Source organism: Apus apus, chromosome 2 (assembly GCF_020740795.1).
Source record: "Apus apus isolate bApuApu2 chromosome 2, bApuApu2.pri.cur, whole genome shotgun sequence".
NCBI lineage: Eukaryota > Metazoa > Chordata > Aves > Apodiformes > Apodidae > Apus > Apus apus.
The window spans coordinates 37,824,401-37,844,026 of record NC_067283.1 but is presented as its reverse complement, the minus strand read 5'-3'; the positions used below and the strand labels follow the sequence as shown (position 1 = coordinate 37,844,026).

Below are 19,626 nucleotides of genomic sequence, written 5' to 3'. Positions count from 1 at the left end.
AAGCCCTATCTAAAGAAAGCTACAAAGAATGTCTTGAACAAATGGCAGTAGATGCTTGAATTTGGTTGCAAAGTTTTCATGTGAGAGAGAATAATCTTATTCATTCAGAGAGATTTGAAATAATTTGTAGAAAGCCATGTATTTACACCATGGATCAGTCCTCTGTCTCATCAAGTAGAAGTGGCACTGAGCAAACACAAGAAAATACTAAAAATACACAAACAAAAGTTTTTAGCACAAAATATGCAAGGTTCAAAAAATTACACTTACTGAAAACAGAAAAAGTAGAATCAAGCTATAAATTACAATATGATTATTTTGCCACAATTCTTATGTGAACTGATGCTATAACTTTGAAAATTCATTGCTGTTCTAGATACTGTTTTGAATGTAAAAAAAAAAATAATCATAAAATCAGACAGGCTGTAAGTCCATTGGAGAATTTACACAGCAGCATTGTATACACCAGCAGAAATAGCTTTTTCTGCTCCATAATTGCAATTGAGGTGGCCACAACATTGCAGGAGTGTAAATATCTCCTTTAGCCAACTGAACCGTAGTATCAGAGTTAGGAAACTCATCTCCATAGGAGTGGTAGGAAGTGACTTCTTCCAAGGGGTTAATCAGAATAAGGAGCTATATTTATTATGTGGAGAGTGTATGGGGACTAAAATCCTTCATGTCAAAGCTAGACTGAAGAGTGTCTTAAAGCACAGGAGCTGGGTACGATCAGTACACAAGCCATGGAAGAATTCAGAATTATGTATACCTAAGCAGGCTCTGAATGTTGAGTAAATGCACCTGACCTTGCCCATGTCTTCTTGCAAATAAACGGCAATGAACATCTGTAGGTGAGATACTGTAATTCCTTAACTGGAAATTATTCCAAGGCAAGAGAAACAAGGTACAGTTTTCTGTTGCTACATTTGTTACTTTTCTTCTTATTTTACTCAAATAAGGGGCATCAGGTAGGTGCCTGACCTTGTGGATTGTACTGTGGTATAGGAAAATCACTGCACTTCAGCTCTTCCCATATATGTAACCACGAGTAACCAGCACCATTATATATATTGTGCACAATGGCATAAATAACTTTCTTAAGTCACAATAGAAATAATGATAACTTCGAAAGACTTGAGTAAAAATTCACAAAATCTGTAATTGATGCTTAAAATAACAAACAAAAAGTGTGAATCCTGGCCTGTTAAAAGAAATGTTCTTACACAAGCAGAGAAACATATGGTAAAATGGATATACATGGGAAATACTAAAAAACATTGTGTAGTGCATTAGGTACCATAGTACCTTAATAATGCTACAGGACTGCTAACTGCAGCTCCATAAACTTCACGTTCATTGTTGAGGCAGTTTTTTCAGAGTCTCTGTAGTACTAGTTTTCCTTCATTCTTCTCATTCTCATGTTCTTTGTTGTTCTCACAACATTGCACCTGCAAGCCCAAATAGTGGTGGACTCTCACAGGACATATCTCTCATGGTTCTAAGAATGACCTCTTCATTCCCTTCTTTCCTTATCTCACACTGTAGATTTTAGTTTATTAGAGATAACAAAAAAAAATTTATAAGTAGATAATAGTAATTTAGGTATTCAATAAATATTAATCCATAATATGTGTACACACAAGATTAACAAGCAATAAATACATATTGCCACCAGGTTATTCACATCTCCCAACCAGGGCCAATACCATCATCGATGGGAACAACCAGTGGGGGAGATCCTGATAAAAAATGTATAGCACTAGAGGAAACTAAAATGAAGAAACCAGCCATCTTCCCCACTGCCACTTGCTGCACTGAAGAAATGCCCAGAGCTCTTCTAGGCACCCTGCCACCGCTTCTCCCAGCTGGCTGTTGGGGAGACCTTTCCTTTTCCCTTCACATGCTCTCCTTTTTTTGCATCTTTCTCCTAAATCAGATTTCAGAGCCAACGTATGTGGGCTTCACCATGAAACCTCTGTGTATGTAAGCCTGTCTCAACATCTTTTGTGCAACACAAGCTTTCTGCTCCTTCCTTACTCTCATCTTCTGCTCTTGCCTATGCAGGCATTTCCAGTCCCTCAAGCTTTTCTATATCACCCAGCTGACCTCATTGACTAACCCTACAAAGAAGTCTGTGGTATTTTTTGTTTTTTTTTTTAAACTTGTGTTAAAGTCCTGCCAGATTAGCAGACTGAATCCTGCAGTCAAATGTAAGTAGAACATCAGTGCAAGGGAGAGGGGCAGAGGAACATGGAGGAGGAGGCATGGGATCTCACGAGTAGGTCAGCTTGGCTGATGCTTTATATGCTAAGAATTGGGACAACATGCCCTGTGGTAGGAAGCAATTTGGGGAGCAGCTCAAGGATGCAATATCGCAGAAAATGTGCTTCTTTTAACAAACATGTCAGAACCTGGATGCTGCCACACTGTTTTCTATATTAATATGGACTCCTGTGTGGGAGTCACGTCAGTGGAAAACTGAGCAGCCACAGCAGGAGCCAAAAAGAAAATATGTTTCAGGGAAAAATGAAGTCTCTCATCAAGGCAATCATCCAAGCACTAAATAAAAAGCCAGCATCTGACATAGTAATAAATTTGGATTCTTTCAGAAGAGGGATAAAAGTCTCCCAACCCTTTTAGGACACTTCCAGACTTTACTGTATTAATTTTTAAATTTCATAAGACTTTAAAAATTTTTAGCCACATCTTAGATGGAAAGACTTTTCAGAGGGCTGCTTAAGAACTCTTGCTTTAAGAAAAGTTGATCAGCCTTCTTTATCTCAGGAAAGACTCTGTAAGTTCATTGCCTCAATTTCCTATTCTCTTAACAAAGTCTTGAATATTAAAGTAAGCAAGACTCACTTCTTCCACCCTGGGAGAAAGAAGAAACAGAGACATAGAACTCTGAAACTTGGTTCTGGTCCCCTTTTTAATTGCTATTTATCTCACTCCTCACTAGTAGGTGGTGCTGGTGTACTTCTGTCAGTATTAAGTACTTGCACTCTATTAGAGTCATGTTCTAGGATATTTTATGAGCATATATGTATATAAAGATCTAAACTTCATAAATCATGAACCAAAATTTAGCTTTAGAAGCAATTAAGAGGTGAAGGGATGGGAAGGGGGGAAGAAAAAAAAGACGAATTCAGGAAAGACAGTTGTTATCATTATAATTAGCTTGCCATTTCTAGAGGATGTTGTGGGATACAGCTGTCTGCACAGGTCAGATCATTAACCTCTTTGCTTTGCTTCCTCACTCTACTTCATTAAAGACATTCCACAGGGAAAATTAGTGTTTTGTAGATATCATTAAAATATTTTTAGTACCAATATGATTATAAGAGGTAAAGTTTTTCAATAATATATTGAAGTTTATTTTTCAATATATAGAAATGTTCAGTTGATTATAATATTTTAAAACTAATTGGAATACTCTTGTAAGACTAAGTTTTGGGTTTGGCAAACTTGTCCAAGAGTAGTGATTCCTCAGCTTTCTAAGCCACCAAATAATGCACTATATACTAAAGGGTTCTTCAGACGCAGGAAATATAGAAGTTATTTCTCTGGAAGTACTACTAACTTGCTGTTAACTAACATTTAATTCTTTTTTGTAAAACACCTTGTTCACATAACCTCTGCCTCAGAATAGCATGTCTTCAAAGAAGTCAAATAGTAAAATATGCATGAAACACACCAGTTTAAACTGATATGTCAGTGCTTCAAATAGAAGGATTTTCATGAAGTATTTTTGTGGCTTTAGGAAAAAAAAACCAAAAACAAAACCAAAAGTAATAATGATAAGCTATTTCTTTTAACCATTTTATGTGACAGAGTAAGGAAAATATAAAACAGCACACAGGGAAAAAAAATCAATTAAGAGAAGAAATAAAGAAAACCATTTTCCAAAGTTTCTGTTCTTCTCAGGATATAGCCTCAATAATGGATTAACCAACTTTTTTGCAGCACACAAGAAAAGTAAGTATCCTTGGACCTCTAGAAAATAATACACTAGGGATAATTCAGAAAAGGATTTTCAGTTTGTTTTTTCCCCACACTTTTCATAAATTATAAGATTGGTAAAGTAGTAAAGTATGAATGGCATTTAGAGGACCAAAATGCCACAGGCTCTACATTTCCTTTTGAAGAAGTACTCTGGAAGCAATTTCTTTCAAATACAGAGGTCAACCAGGTCCTCTGCCTTAAACAACTGAAAAGCTTACCTTGAACAACTGAAAAGCTTATTCTCATCCATTTACTCACCTATTGTGGCCTCCAATGCCACTGTAGTCTCCAGAACTATCACTATTTCTGTGAGCAGTCTGAATCCCTAGGAAAGTGGCTTTCTGTTGATTTTTATGGTAGCTGTCTCAGACTGGATTTAGGAAATGGGAACTTATAAGAGTGGAACAGAAATAGCATTTGCCTCAAAGTTGAATTAAGTGAGGATCTGAGAATCACATATCCTTGATCTTCATTCTACTGTACTAAAAGTCCGTAACACAAAAAAGGTTAGTCACACTGACCCCAGCCTTTGCAGTATTTAACAACTAATATCCTTCTCACAATTTTTTCTCTATTAAAAAGATATGACAAAAACAATCTGCTATCACCTATATGGCCAAAGTAGAATACTGAATAATCTAGCAATCAACTGCACAAATTTCAGGTCCCACAAGAGCTGAATGAAGCCATGCAACATATATTTAGCATCTTCTTTTGTAAAGAGAGGCATCCTTATGGATTTAACTTTATAAATATACTCCCATACCATGCTTTAGGTTAAAATCTAACATCATTCACATTTTAAAATACAGTTTGTGTGATGATTTGAATGTTTAGCTTCTGTTAATTCATTGTTGCTCCATTTCTTACTAACATGCCAGACATTTTCATGCACTGCTCTTAGTTATGCTATTTCACACTAGAAGTGGGAGCTGATGCTAATTGAGACAGTTCTATTCAGCTGGTGAAATTAATGATTAAGTCTTCACTTTCAGCAACTGAAACCAAATTAGAAGAGACAAATTACTATTTTTTTCACTTTCAAACCCAGAATTATTTATTTCTTAAAAATATTTATAAAAATAAATCAATATCTAGCCAACCTCTTATGGTGCTACATTGGCACATAAGCGAGATTGTATTGATCATGGCAAGTTATTTCTGTAACAGAGAAGTTTCATTTCCTAAAAGATTTTCTCTCCATAAAATTACAAGTAAACAGAGAACACATTCATAACAAGATTAATATGCGATTTATAAAACATTTCAAGAATACTATAATTCACAAGAAGCCTGCTTATTAGCTGTGAGACAGATGTGTCCCATGATGTCCCACTGCGTTCAGCACCTCATCTCTCAGAAAGCAGAATTACTGATGGATTAAATGACACCATTAGTGATGTACAGCCTGGTGCTTTCACCCAAACAACGTCCCGGCCAGCTTTGTTTTGAAATTGAAATGAGATGCATGCATGTTTGCTGCTTTGGATTTACGTTTTCTATATTTGATTTCAAACTTTAGGAACGTTTGCAAGGCAAAAAAACCCTAGGAAGGCCTTTCACAAAGAAGTAAGTCTAATATAGAAGCTCCTTAGCTATTAGCTATGGGAGAACTGAAACATGAGTTTGTTTAATGAGATTTGCAGCTTCCAGCCACAAACCTCTTAACCTCAGTCCACAATTACAAGAACATATGAATAATTTCTTTTCTTATGGTATGGTACTTAAATCCGCTTCCTCCTCTACTGCAGCACTCCTAATTGCTTAGGTACACCCCTCCTAATTCCATCAGTTCCTCCAGTTTCTTCTTCAGGTCCCTACCTATTTTAGTTTGCTTACAGTTCTCATATGAAGAGGCAGAGCACATGTTCCTGACCTGATGAGGTGTGCATGCTGGTTGGTTTGCTGGGAGAACAGGAGTTGGACACCTTCCACCCAAGAGACACAAGTAAGCCAAGTGGAATTTCTTAGGTGCTGAGAGCCAAATAAATTACTTGAAGCATTTTCTATGGTTTCTGACTGTTTCTTCTGCAGGTCTATTGCACAAACTTACTATTTCTTAAATCATCCAGCAAGTTCCAAAGTTTATTTTCTGAAGAGAGGAGTAAGATAACTGATAAAATATAATACATCAAGCACCTTGCTTTCTTGGAACCAGGACAATAAGAATGCTTGCCATGATTATATTAGTTTTAATCCTTCTCCCAGAATTTTAGTATGATGCAAAGGTATTACATAATGACAAAAGTGAAAGTGAAAATCTCTAAACAAACTTAATTTTCTTGAAATAGGTTTAGATCTGTAAAAAGCTAAAAAGATGTGGCTTGTGAACCTAATTAATCCTTTGGGCTGTTAATCTGATCAAGATTAAATGCCACTGATAGATGTTCAAAGATAGCACATCCATAACTAGCAAGTAATAGCTACAGAAGAAAATCTCAAGTTTCATATTGACTGCAGGCGTAAACTGTGTTTACATTCCTTCATGGAATTTATGCGGGAATAGTGAGACCACTGGTGCTGAATTACACCCTCCTTTTTACTATTTAGAACCACAGACTCATTTACACAGAATCACAGAGTCTTAGGGGTTGGAAGGGACCTCGAAAGATCATCTAGTCCAACCCCCCTGCCAGAGCAGGGTCACCTAGAGCACATCACACAAGAACGCATCCAGGTGGGTTTTGAATGTCTCCAGTGAAGGAGACTCCACAACCCCCCTGGGCAGCCTGTTCCAGTGCTCTGTCACTCTCACAGTAAAAAAATTTTTTCGCATATTCACCTTGAACCTCCTATGCTCCAATTTCCACCCATTACCCCTTGTCCTATCACTGGTCATCACTGAGAAAAGCCTAACTCCATCTCCCTGACACTCACCCCTTACATATTTGTAAACATTAATGAGGTCACCCCTCAGTCTCCTTTTCTCCAAGCTAAAGAGACCCAGCTCCCTCAGCCTTTCCTCATAAGGGAGATGTTCTACTCCTTTAATCATCTTTGTAGCTCTGCGCGGGACTCTCTCAAGCAGATCCCTGTCCTTCTTGAACTGAGGGGCCTAGAACTGGACACAATACTCCAGATGCGGCCTCACCAATGCAGAATAAAGAGGTAGGAGAACCTCTCTTGACCTACTAACCACACCCTTTCTAATGCACCCCAGGATGCTGTTGGCCTTCTTGGCCACAAGGGCACATTGCTGGCTCATGGTCATTTAGATTGGAAAAAACCTGTAAGATCATCAAGCCTAACCATAAATTCCAAATTGGAGCATAGGAGGTTTAAGGTGAATATCACAAAAAAATTTTTTACTGTGAGAGTGACAGAGCACTGGAACGGGCTGCCCAGAGAGGTTGTGGAGTCTTCTTCACTGGAGACATTCAAAACCCGCCTGGATGCATTCCTGTGTGATGTACTCTAGGTGACCCTGCTCTGGCAGGGGGGTTGGACTAGATGATCTTTTGAGGTCCCTTCCAACCCCTAGGATTCTATGATTCTATGAAAGACAGCACACAGCCAAGTCCACTGCTTAACCATGTCCCTAAGCACCACATCTACTCAACTATTAAATACTTCCAGGGATGGGGACATGGTCACTTCCTGGGCAGACTTGTTCAGATGCCTGAAAACCCTTTCAGTGAAGAATTTTTTCCTAGTTTCCAATCCAACCCCCCCCTAGTGCAACTTGAAGCCATTTCCTCTCTTTCTATCACTTGTTACTTTGGAGCAGAGACCAAGGCCCATTTGGCTATAACCTCCTCTTTCAGGTGGTTGCAGAGATTGATAAGATCTCCCCCTCAGACTCCTTTTCTCAAAGCTAAACCCCAGTTCCCTCAGCTTCTCCTCATATGGCTTGTTCTCTAGACCCTTCAACAGATTTGCTGCCCTCTTTGAACAAACCTTTCTTTCCCTCCTCTCTTTTTTATCCCTTTGATTTCAAAATGCTGTGATTCAAAAATTGTCTCTAGAGCTATCATCTTATATTGCCTGTCAAAATGCACATTAAAAAGACTATTCTTGTGAGTATGATATATTATATTAGCAACCTAGGATTAGGCTTTACACTTTCCCTTCCCACAATTATTTTTCATGTAGCAGATGTTGAATCTGTCTGAAAATCTTTAGTAGAATGGATCCCAATATAGTCTTGTTCAAATGCAACCTGTTTGGCCTGTCATGAAGTTTCTTTGGAATTGCAAGTATGCACACCAAAACAATTATATAAATTATATTAAAAAGATAATAAAGCTCCATTATTACTACTCAAACTTAATGTAAATATAAGAAAGGAGGGAAGACAAAACCAAAAAACTTTTCCTGATATGCATTATCAGTTACTCTCCTTGATTTCCTGAAGAAAAATTTCATGAGAAGGAATGAATACCGTTTAATAAATATTTTTTCCAGTTTCAAAAATGGGTTTATCATCTTCATCTTTAGATATATGCATTTAAAATCTCATTTTCCAGGCTCTCAGTTACTCTGGTATATCTCCAGGGCAACTAATTTGACAGTAATAAATTTACTCTAAAAGTGATAGAAGTCTGGAAATTTAGATTAAGCTTCTGTTCTTTTGAACAATATTTTGGTTCAATCCAGCACTTCTTTCCCTAGCAGCTGGGAAATTAGTTTCTGATTTCAATAATATTCATTTGCATCTCATATAAAATATTTTCTGAGAAGACTCCAGGAGAGACAATCTAGCAATTAACCAATTTTATTAAATTATATAGTTGTTATCAAAGAGAAACGGTTAAAGGGTAACTAAGGTGATAATCATTTTATGTTGTTGTTTACTTTTTGTGTCTGTAAATAGAATTTGTTTCTAAACTTCCACTTTCTTACTTTTATAAACTGTTTTATTCCATTTTAGAAGAGATGTTACACTATTATTCTCTTGCTATTTTTGGTTTGTTGTTGCTTCATTTTAAAAAATTCCTTCATACTGTAAAACAATGGTGCCAAACAACATTCATTTGTCAATCTGAAAACATATGAGAAGCTTAAAATACGGATTGATAGGTTAATTATCTCTGGGGGAGAAATTACAATAGTATCAAATGGACAAACTGCTTTGTAAGTTAATACACTTTGAACATTTCAAAACTCTATAAGCAAAGCAACACCAGTGGCATCTCTGTAACTGCACTAGCAGACTGTTCAAAAGGTTTCTCATTAAAAATATATTTCAAACAGATAAGAGACATTTGCAGCTTTTGCAATTTCATTTATAATATGATTTTTCCAATCACTAGAATGTTGAACATTACATAAAGTTTAGAGTGGAGCACTCTTAGCTCATTGTCTTAAACATTCTATTTTTTTTTCCTCTCAAACAACTGTAACAAAATCAACATTTTCCGTGACACCAGACCAGTTAATTGAATTTCTTCACTCTCACAGGCATCAAAACTCTACAATATTGCATGTATCTGCAAATCACTGACAGCAAAAAAACTAGAGACTTTGGAGAGAAAGATCGTGTCCTTCATTGCCTCTAATACATCCTTTTTACAAGAAAAGAAGTAGCAGGACTTTTGATGGGTTTTAAGTGTTTGGATGAAATGATGCTGAGCTGACTATGCTGCAGCACACAAGGTCTGCTGGATAGGACAGGTTGTTTAATACTCAGTCCACATTATTAAAGATTATTTTGCAATTTTGGAAGTGGTTCTTTCATCAGAATTAAGGTAAAGACTGAAGTTAGAGAATGTGGGCTACATTTAAACTTGGAAATTAATTGTGACCTATTCCTGCAGCCACTTACATTGTGAATTACAACAGTTTCAGAGAGCAAAGGGTAGATAACCTTCTTGACAGCCAACTGTTTTATCCACTTCTGTGCTATGCAGACAGGACACAAGGCAGATTTCTTTACCAATGTTTACCCGCTCCTCTATCTGCAAGTAGATTGTAATTCTGAAGAGATCCATCAAGACTGGCAAAAGCTGAATGAAGTTAATAGCTCACTTTAAGCTACGGGAAATGAGACATGGTGTTCAACCTCAGGTTTAAAAATATGATGTAGAATACCCTTAATCAAAGTTGGTCAAACAGAAACTGTGTTCTTACATTTCTTCACGCACACAGAGAAAAAAGTGCTAATTAAGCATGCATTGTATCACTTGCAACAATTACTTATTAATTATTTAAAAATATTTGCCAACTCAGCTAGTAAAAACTTATAGGAATGTAACAATTATGTGCAGTAAAATGAGTGTTATAAGCAGAGACACCAATAAACATTCCGAATGAAGTTAGACTTGTTCGGTTAATTATGCATTTTCTGTATATCCTGCCCTGTCAGTTCCTATCTAAAAGCAAAGCTTACAAAGGGACTGCATTTGCTAAGTGTGGTTTGAAAGCAGTCTCTAGATAGGATGTATGGTTCAAGTTTATTACACCATAAAGGCGTAAACCTGAGGAGGCATTTGTAAAGGAGTCACAGCAGTGATTGCCAATTATAATTCCAACAGCAAACCTGAGACAAGATTTAGACAGGAAACTGGTGGACAAAACCCTGTAACCCCAAGGGATGGAGCACCCTGAGAACAGAGAGCCAGTTTTGAAGAAACAGTGGGGTTTGGAAATAAAGATTTTGTTTTGCACGAGAAGCCTCCCCTCCTAACCCAGATCAGAAAGGGAGACTTGCATATATCTTTACTCTGATTGCCTTCCTCCTTTTTTTTCCAATAATCAGAAGCTGAGACAATGGGATTCTCATCTGGCATGCAAGATTTTATCCCAAATAATTTGCATCAATAAGTACCTGAATTATTGGAGTACATATTTAATTTTTGCCTCTCAGTCTTGTCTGCTTCCCATGAAAGACAATCATTGAGTCAGAGAGAGACCGACATGATCACAGTCATCAATTGTGCACAGGCTGTCGTGCATTTTGGGTCTGAGTCACCCTTAATTCTACCGATTTCTCCAGAAAATTTATGTAGAAGCTAATGGGGCGATAAAATTGTTTCTGGAAGTTTTCAAACCCCAGGACTCTAAGTTGTTCCGTACAAAACTCCCTCTTTCAACTGGATTTTATTGTGAGTATTGCCCCAGTAATAAAACAGTAATTCAGGATGGTAAACATGGGCATTTTTCTTTGCTGAGGTCTCAAAACAGAAATTATTCTCTCCAACTAAAACCTCTTCCTGATATTCAGACTTGCTGTAAAATGCTAGCTACACTAAAAGAAAAAAAGCCAAACCCAAATCTCTTATGTCTGTAACTAACATCACTTACCTTTCCTCATTATCTTTGGCTGAATATTTTAATTGGAATGAAACTGGTATCACTTATGCCTCTGTTAATATTTTCTTTCAAAGACTACACAAGAAGCTGCCACGTGCCTATAATAATAGTATTTTTGATAACACTACCATAAGTTCAAATGTTCTGGTAATTGGAATGAAGTACAATTTTGTCTGCCTGCCTTTTAAGTGGTATTTTCATGTGGCATGGCTACCACTTTAGCCTGCTCTTTGTCTTGCACAAGTCTGAGTCTCCAGGCTTCTGGAGTACAACTGAATATTTGTTATTATATTCCAAAATTAATTATCTTGTATTTATACAGTGTTTTGAAAGAGGAAGCATTACACACACACACTGATGTTACAAATAAAACCATCTTTCTTAAGATCTGATGTTAATTCCCAGACGCCTGGCAAGCAGCATAATTATTTCAAGCTACAAAGCTTGAGCTTTTTGTAGTGTGGAGAACAGAAAAATTTACCAAAACCAGGTTTGCCAAGTACTGTGTTGTTTATATCTTTTAGACTGCTCCTTCTAGAAAGAGTCACAGATGAGCCTCAGACTTAATAAACACAGGAGTTTGGAAAAAAATTAAAGCAAAAGGTAATCATAGACCAAGCTTTCTCACTTGGTTAACAGTGAAACAGATCTCAAAGGTTGTGTCCATACTTTTAAAAACAGGCACATCAGGGAAAATTCTCTGGCCTGAGATCAATGGCACAGCACATTTCTTATTTATATAGTTACCACCTACTCATTTAGCTTCCACCCAAAAAAAGGAGAAATCTGCAAACAAAACTGCCTATGGAGAGAAAGCCTTTTTTGTCAAATCTTGCTTTGGCATTACATGTGAAAACAGAGGTTGGTTTGGTCCAAAACCATGTCATAAAGCATATTAACTATGATACAGTATAGGATAAAAGCTTTCACCTTGGCCCTGTTTCAGGTATTTTGGTTAAGACTGAGAAACAAAACAGCCCCATTAAAGGTACCAATGCCAAATACTAAGCAGTCAACAGTAGCCACAAAATCATTGCCAGCCCTATCAGTTTGAACCAGCAACCATTGATTGCAGATAACTAGATGTCTCTACTTGATTTGAAGGTTAGTTCTATACCGTGTTGATTCTATGTTATACATTCTGTAAATACTTAGTGTATGAGGAGGATCTTTTACTGCACTGCCTTGACTTTGCCTTATTCTATCACAAAGCTCTAGACATCCTGAACAACATTGGAGCCAAGCTGTGAGATTTTAATGGGATGAGTAAGAAAAGATAGGAAATACAAACACATTTTGTCTTTATGTAGTTACAGATTGGAAATTTTATTCTAATTTCCATTGAAAGTCAGGCTCTGGAAGAACCTGTGTGTGTATAGAGGGACATCAACCCCTTACTCACAAAGCCGGTTTGAAGGTTAAACCGAAAATCTATATAGATATTACAAGATGTGTTGTCTGCAACAGTAAGATACTTTATCCAGTGACTCAGGAAATTCCAATTCTAAATTCCTATTCTTTTTTTTTTTTTTTTTTTTTTTTTTAAACTGCTAAATACAGAAAGTTATAAGCCAAAATCCTGGTCCTACTGAAGTAAATGTGATATATGACAGAGGTGCTGGGAACGGGAAAACTGAGATATTTCTAGCTGTCTTACTAGGGTGAGCATTGAAGGGATCCAAGTATCCAAGGGATACTTGTACCTTACTAGTACCTTATTTTGAATGAGACAAACAGAACTTCTCAACTAAATGCTTGGGACTGAGCTACCTTTTATAAAAATTTCTTTGTTGGAACATTTTCAATGAATTATTTCCAATATCAGTAAAGACTTTCAAATTTTTAAAGATATATGGGCAGTGTTTTTCCATTTCAGAAAATGACAGAAAAAGACATTTCTTTCTTATCCCCAATTGGCATCAAAATGGTCAAATATTAAATATATTTTCTTAGTAGTATTTTGCATGAGTGTCTGCTAAAATCTGTTCCATTAGCACCTACTCTAACATCACTAATTTTAGGAGAAAAATAAAAAAGAACTACATCATGTATTAGAAGCTTTGGATATATATAGTCTCTAAAAAAATACATACAGTAACAACTTTTATCTGCTTCATTGCTGAGTTATCAACAGCCTTAGCTTTTAAGACCATGAATATTTAATTTCCATCATGTCCATTGTTCCATTTTCATTAATTGCTAAAGTCCCATATCTGTAAAGTTACATCAAGAAGGACAATCACATCAAGAATTTCAGCAGCCTACTTACAATACCTTTCCTATCAAACAAATACTATAAACAGAAACTTCAGTACTCCCTGTCTGTGCCGTCCACGTTACATGTACTGACATATTTGCATAACAGAATATTTCAAGCTATTTTTTTCCCCAAAACATGCCTGAAACAACTGACACTAAACCATATAACTGAAAGAAAAAGCAGTATATATTCACTACTTTTTAAAATGTCCATTTCTCAAGCCTTAGTTAAATCTCATCTGACTAAACATACTTTATATCTGAACTAGACATCTAGCCTCCCTTTATAGTTGGAAGGGCAATGGATGTTTCCTAGTCATGATTAATCTCTCCTAATGTAGATGTCAAAAATAAGTCAGATGAATCATGCGCTGAAGTTGTCTATTTCTACCCCCTAACTATGAAGAGAGAAGATGGCTCAAATGCAGGGAGGTACTTAAGTGATAGAAAAAGTATAATTCATATACTCCAAAAAGTCACAGAAAAAGCAGAGGTCAGTTGCCATTTATTATTCCACTCCACTGTTTGAGAAGCAAAAGCAAGGTCTATGAAAATCTGGATAATGAATTTAAGTAGGGTAGATATGGCAGAGGGGGTTTTCATTTTTTTTTTTCATTCCACTAAGCTATTTCATTCCTGTAGGATCTCACAATGATTATGACAGGTAAAATGCTACCACTTCATATTTTTTAAAGCCAAATATATTAAAACATAGTATCAATGTCATTACCTAGATATATAAATCCATTATTAAGAAAGGTTTTATAGTTTTGGGTCACTGAAAACCAGTTTAACTTTAAGCCTTTGGAAAGTTAAGCTCCATTTTGTTGTGCCTGATACTACCACATGTTTGTTCACAGAACATACCTGCACTAACACTTCAGTACTCCTCCATCCCACTATAAGATCAAAGGGTAGATCAAGCACACCATGACTTGAGGTCCCATGTGACTTTGTTCTGGAACAAGCATTCAACACAGTCAGGAATCAGGCTCTGTTGAAGAACCACAACTAATAAACTTCGGTGTTCATAGTAATTGTCCCATGTGGTTAACTGCAAGGAGGATTCCAGTCTGTCCCAGACACCCCATTCCTATCCTCCAGGAGACTCTGCGTGCAAACACCATGACATCATAAAGGAAGTACTCAAGTAACCTAGGAATCAGGGCTAGTTCTTGGTCAAGTACTAGTGGCCTAACCTTACCCAGTATAGTTCCACACTTCTTCATACAGTTATTCTCATGAATTACCCTGAATGATTCATGTTGTTTATAAATAGCAGCAGAAACTCTGAATGTGCCCTTCTGTAAAATTACTTGCAGAACAAACCCTGAATAAAATGTTTTCTTGAAGACAGAATCAGACCTGACAAGGTTAAGGACTCAACTCTAGCTATATATGGCCTTGTTTGCTAGGTACTGTGATTTATCTTGACAAAGTTTTCTGAAAAATTAATTTGAAAGATTGACTTAAATGAAGGTAGGAATTCTGGTACATAAAGAGACTTTTCCCATATGTAAAAAACAACATACATACAAGAAGATCTAGTCCAATACATTAGATTGATAGGCTAGAGACAGATTGAGAGGCTGATAGGAGAAAAAAAAAATAAATTTGTTAGGTTAGCATCACGTTCTACTACTAATACAATATCACATTTCTGCCTAGGCTTCCCACTGTCTCCTATAAGATGCTGTGAACTTCAAGTTGTGTTGCACTAACAATACCTAGGCTTTCCCAACAGTTTGGAGAGTAGATTGGCTATTGAGACCACATGGGCAACACAGTTCTTTTTCTGTCCTCAAGTACTTTTAACATCTAAGGCTATTCATGAGCAACCTGAATTTCTAGATTTCACTTTTTAATGAGGAGACTAAAAAGAATAGTTAAATAATTTAAAACTCAAATATAGAATGTATAGTTTTTATGTTATTAGTATCCAGTGTATGTTTTTAGTATTTCTTATGAAATAATCAAAAAAACAGTCATGCAGTTTGAAAGATTTCATGTATTTCTTTTAAATTGCTGCCTTTACATTCCAAGTTCTGCTGCCTAACCCTGGATCTCACATTGCAACCTCCAACACTCTAATAGTCTATGGAGACTAAGACGACCACTTTGATATGTATTTGCAATTCTCCTTGATAGAGTCACAACAATATTTTCCAGTTGCTTCTCAGCTGCCTGCTTTCTTATTTAGAGAAACAGGATTTATGGTCACAATTAAGTCATGTACTGAAGCAATTTTATATCACTACAGCTTTGTAGAGATGTAGCTAGTATGCTTAGGCAGCCGTTAGAGACACTCCCAGGTCTCTAAAATATGATTTTGAAGTAAAAGACAAAATAAACTCTATTTCTTGCAGTTGATAAAAGGATCACTTCAAAAGAAAAAGAAAAAAAATTGAGAACTCCCTTCTGTCAGGCCTAATTAAGTTTCATAAGAAAATGTGTACAGTTTATTAGCTGTTAATACACACTGGATTAAATTAAAAACTATTTGGATCTATATAAGAGGAAAAAAAAGAGTATCTCAAAGGTTATTTAATGAGTATGAGAAATGTACCTTTTATTTTTCCAGTTCTTTAATGCATCTGAACAGAAGCTGGATATATAGAAATCTTTTAACCTCGTACCTACACAATTAAGACAGAAATTACACATCTACATGCATTAGTGGCATGTTAATAGCAAATATTATTTTTACATCTATTCACAAATAATCTCTAGTGAGTCACTCTTGTCACCCCCCTCCAAATATTTACTAACTCCTCCCTGCTACCAAAAAAATAAAAACAAAGACCACATCATACTCAGAAACCCTGTGCAACTTGAAAAAAACTTAGTAACTTTGAGATACACCTTCTCTAGCACAAACTGTCTACACCTAAAAGCTGAAGAGGAGGGAGAGCTTGGATGGATCATGCTCTGAATTAAGACACTATGTACCATCCTCTGAAAGTAACTCACACTTTTCACTAATGGCTGACCTTTATACATTTTAGATATTTGGGTGAAATAAATTATATGATCAGTAATGCTTGCAATTTGTCTAAGATATGGGTAGGGCTGTGGAGTTTTTTATTTGTTCAGGTTTTTTAGTTGAGAACAAAAAAGAAACTAAAATAAATAGTGAATTTAAAACTGGAGAATTCATGATTCATACACAATTTCATGGAGAGACTTCAAATCCATGAAATCCACATGAGAAAATTTTGATGCAGATCCAATAGGTTATGTTAGTACAGAGTAAGATTGCAATGATAAAAAAAATAAATCTTACATATTATAAGCTTGTCTTGTTTTAATGCCACCATGAGACTAGATTTATAGGGAGGAAATTAATTTACTGCAAGTCCACACTCGCTGACAATTCTTGTTGTGATGTAAGAGTACAATAGAAATAATAATATCAGTGAAAGCCTATAAAGAATCCTCTATAATGAAATGAAATGCCAGTGTAAGTTATATTACTGTTAAAAAATTAAAAGGAAATTAAAGCAAATAAAGTCCATGTAAAACTTCTTATTAGGATTCCCAGGTAAATCTGCATAGATAATCCATCCCTGTTCTCCTGGTTATATATGACAAAGCACAGATTTAACATAATCTTAAGGAATATACAAAGAATGAAGAGGAACCCTCTAACTCAAACCTTTAATTGGAGGCCACACCCTTGTATATCCTATGTTTGATATAGCCTATATGTTGTTTAACTATGAAATTTGTTATATCGACATAATGGAGAAGACTTCAATGCTAATAAAAAATAATTGAGAAGACATTTTCTAGTTTATGATTGAATACAAATGCAAGCAGGTTTCAAAAACTAATTTCTCAGCAAAAACACAGAAGATCATCATCTGTTCATGTTTGAATGAAATTTCCTTCCTGTTTACTAAACATACCATCTACAATTAGATGCCAGATTTTGGCTGCTGCTGCCCAGACAAGCTTTCATCTCTTGACACTCAAGCAAATACTAACTGGGTCAATAATGACAGGCCACAGGCTCCCATCCCAGACAGAAAAGGTGCTTGAAGAGTACATAAAGAAAAAAGAAGGTTACAGCTATGTGATGTTGATTCTCAGCAGGTTTTGAACAGCCAGCTTAAACATCCTTTAGCCTGCTCCAAGTTACATTAAGGCTGCAACAACAACACTTCAAGAATTAGGTTACATATGGCTTTTAAAGTTTGAGACATTTCACAAAAGTATTCTTCACAGTACAACCATAAAAAGACTCAATCCAAGCTTCTACAGGGTCTAATCTGACCCAACAGAAGCTGAAGCGGGTCACGGCAGAAACAGGAAAACAAGCAGCACACCAGGATCCTGACTCTTTAATGGATCATACCTGCCTTGACTTACTGCCCTCTCTGCTTAGACATAATGGAGCATCTCTGCCAGCCTAACTGTTGGAGTTTATGCTGTATTCCTCTGATGGTCTCTAATAGTTCTGCAGTAAGGCTTGAAAATAAGGTAAACCAATATAGGTAATACACTGAAAATTAGTTGTGGAAATGCAAATTTTATTGGAAATGCAATAGCATCCAGTAAAATTTTCCAGCCTCTGGTAATTGTGACAAGCACAGGAGGAGAAAGCATTTCACATAAAAAAATGAGTATCACCAGCAAAGTAGAGGAAAGTTTAAGGTCAATGTTTTAATAACACTTGAATTATTATGAGTTCTTTGCCTGGCACTAAACCTCAAATCTTACTTGTTTTGATGGCATAGTGAAAGGTGTCTAGTGGGAATTGTGCCATCAGATTCAATGGAACTATCCTTTTAAATCAGGACATGTATTATGAGCTTGATTAGGGGAAAAGTCTGCATGTGCTCCTTAAACAGCTTTCTTGGCCCTGCTGAACTTGTTATTTAGAACTCATGTAGTAGTCACAAGAACGAAAGAAACAGTTAACAAAAATGACAGCACCTATGTGGCACCACAAAGCATGTGGTAATGGCATGGTAACTTGATCTTAAAGAGAAAAAAAAATCCAAAAAGGATAATGAAGGAGCAACCTAGAAAAAAACACCATTGCATTCAAATTGACAGGTTCAAACCTATTCATTCTTATCCTTCTATTTAAATAAGTTTTACATTTTAAAAGTGAAATATTTTGTTCAATATTGTATTTCCCTACAGTGCCCTGTTGTGATAATCAGGAAAGCATAAAGTGCAGATAAGGAGAAAATTAAAAAAATCTTTTTTCCTTCAACTTGGTGGAATTGCAGTTTAATTAATGGAAAACCAGATGTAAACAAGATCCAGTAAGCAAGCACCTACAAAATTCTGTTCCATTTTGTTAGCACAAAATGGTCTAAAAACAAGACCAGCTTTGTTTGAATCAGATGCTGAAAACTGCACACGGAACTTTGCAGGTCTTGGGAACTCAGCAGCATCCTGTCGAGTTCCCCATTCTAGGGCAAATGATGTACAAATGTGTTGGCAGCATGTTCATTTAATGTAAAGAAAATGCAGGAGTCTTAGCAGAAAATGTTATAACATTAACATGGAATACTGAATGCATAATGACATTGAACAGGATTTCTATCTATTTTTAAAAGGCTGTTTATTCTGTTCCAGAAGAGCAACTTATTTTTATAAACAGTGCTGACGAATGTAGCCAAACTGCCAAAGTCAGACAAGAAGGACACCCACTGTCTCATTCTGCTGATCATAACCAATTGTTCTTTGCATCACCAAATGTAGGTAATTTAATGTCTTTATAATATTGTTTTTTTCCTTCCTATTACTTAAACTACAAATTACTCATGACATTGCCAGTGCCTTAAGACATGCTCGGCTTGTACTTATCACAGAGGGTCTTCTTTCCCACTTTATTGTGCAGCATTATTGCAATTTATGGCTGGTATTTCTATCCTGGAGACTCATTGGAAGATACAGCGATGTCTTAGCTTCCAAAGACTCCTACTCAAGCATACCAATGTAGTCTTATTTCTCTTGAGATTTGGAAAAAACACTCAATATTATTATTCCTTTGCCTTTCCAGTCACAAATTACGTACTAAAAAGCACTGTTATTTAAAACAACAAATAAAGTAATTCAGTGAAATATGATTTCATATTTATGTATTGTTCATTAATG

At 36.1% G+C, this 19,626-nt stretch overlaps 1 protein-coding gene across 1 annotated transcript in view; it reads right to left on the bottom strand.

Annotated features, from left to right (window-relative positions):
• The window catches only part of KCNH8 (potassium voltage-gated channel subfamily H member 8), a 185,631-nt gene that overhangs the window by 134,923 nt on the left and 31,082 nt on the right, over positions 1-19,626 (bottom strand). The window lies entirely within an intron of this gene.